Source organism: Neltuma alba, unplaced genomic scaffold, assembly GCF_004799145.2.
Source record: "Neltuma alba isolate B1F8T4 unplaced genomic scaffold, ASM479914v2 tig00011893_pilon, whole genome shotgun sequence".
Taxonomy (NCBI): Eukaryota; Viridiplantae; Streptophyta; class Magnoliopsida; order Fabales; family Fabaceae; genus Neltuma; species Neltuma alba.
In genome coordinates, this window is record NW_021636491.1 from 208,013 (window position 1) to 210,097 (window position 2,085).

Here is a 2,085-nt window from a genome sequence, read left to right on the forward strand (position 1 = left end):
CGATGAGAGTTCCCGTTTCTTCATCCCCACAGGCATCCCTTAAACCCTCTCTCTCTAACAACAATAACAACACAAACACCACCACCACCACCTCTACCTCCACCAACACAAACCTAAATATTCTCTCCAGAGCCCTTCCCTTATTAACCCTTCTTTGTGCTACGAACCCACATCGGTTCTCGACCTCTGCCGGAGCCCTAGCCCTCCACGGGATCACTCTGCCGTTATTGAGTCCGTGTCCAAGCCGCCGGAGGAAGACCTGCCGAGGTGGACGAGCATGCGTTTCACAGTCTGGATTGGGATTCCATTATGAAGGACTTGGATTTACATGACACTTCTTTGAAGAGTATTCCTCAGCCAAATCCATGTGAGCCTCAGGTCCCCATTCTTCCTGAGTTCCCTCCTTCACATGACCCCGCACTGTTCGATCACGCTTCTGGGATTTCAACCTCTCTGATATTTACTCCAATCAAAATCTGGGATACAGTGTCAACGGTTTGGATCATTTGGTTTACGAGTTCAACCCTAACAGCAATTGGAGTAGCAACGGTTTTGATTGATTGATTGACTTGCTTATCCGTGCAGCGGATTGCTTTGATTCGAACCAGCTGCATCTCGCCCAGGCTATACTGGACAGGCTTAATCAGAGGCTACGATCTCCCGTCGGAAAGCCTCTCCAGAGAGCTGCGTTTTATTTCAAAGAAGCCCTCCAATCTCTTCTCTCTCGGGTCGAACCATACTCCTCGCGTTTCTTCACTGTTGGAAATCGTGCAGAGCATCAAAAACCTTCAAGGCGTTTTCTGGTATCTCTCCAATACCCATGTTCTCCATCTTCACCACCAACCAAGCACTCCTCGAAGCTCTTCATGGATCTTCCTTTGTGCACGTCATCGATTTCGACATCGGCCTCGGAATTCAGTACGCTTCGCTGATGAAGGAGATCGCGGAGAAGGCTGAATCGTGTAAAATCAACTTGCCACTACTCCGAATCACAGCCTTGGTGCCGGAAGAATACGCCGCCGAGTGCAAGTTGATACGAGAGAACCTGAACCAGTTCGCTCTTGAGCTCAGGATCCGAGTCAAGTCGAGTTTGGTGCCTCTGCGCACTTCGAGACGATGTCGTTCAAGGCTGTCAAGTTCATGGACGGAGAGAAGTCGGCTGTTCTATTATCTCCTTCCATATTCCGCCGTCTCGGTTCGACCAACAACATGGCTGCGTTTTTGTCCGACGTTCGAAGGATTTCCCCGATGTGTGGTGGTATTTGTAGATGGTGAAGGGTGGACGGAGGCGTCCGCAACGACGTCGTTCCGTCGGGGGTGGTGAACAGCTTGGAGTTCTACTCAATGATGCTGGAGTCGTTGGATGCGTCAACCGCAGTGGGGGGAGGAGGCGACTGGGTTAAAGAATCGAGTTGCTTCTGCTGCGTCCGCAGATCATGGCGGCGGTGGAAGGAGCCGGAAGGATGGTGTCGCCATGGAGGGAGGTGTTTTACGGGGCCGGAAATGAGGCCGGTGCAGTTGAGCAGTTTGCTGATTTCCAAGCCGAGTGCTTGCTGGCCAAAGTTCAGATTCGAGGGTTCCAGGTGGCGAACGACCATGCCGAGCTGGTTCTCTGCTGGCACGAGCGGGCCATGGTTGCCACGTCAGCATGGCGATGTTAGGACAACGTAACTCTGAGAACAACACAAGGTTATAATTAATGGCAGTAGCCTGATCAAGTATCAGTTAATAATTAGTTTATGGAAAAATCAAAGGTGGGGGGTGAATAATGTTTAGGTGGTTATTAAAACGAGCCTTGAAAAGTACAAAACATATATAACTTGTTTATGTCATCACAGCCATTTTCTGTTCCTTTCTCTCTCTCTCTCATCTCTCTCTCCTGTTTTTTTTTGCCTCTCCTTGGGATGGTAGAAAACGGGTGGATTCTTTGGTTAGGGATGAGCTAAAACAAAAATCCGTTGTTGCATTGGCATATATGACTCGCTAGTTCTGGTGCGTTACCTAGTCTAATGAAGCGTACGCGATCAACTTTGGGTTGCTGTTTACCAATTGAGATTGCTTGTATGTGTTTTAGAAATGTTCCAA

General features: G+C 49.2%; 1 pseudogene; it reads left to right on the forward strand.

Annotated features, from left to right (window-relative positions):
* The first annotated feature begins 413 nt into the window (after window positions 1–413).
* On the forward strand, window positions 414–1,765 carry LOC114719091 (scarecrow-like protein 15; annotated as a pseudogene).
* Window positions 1,766–2,085: the final 320 nt, after the last annotated feature.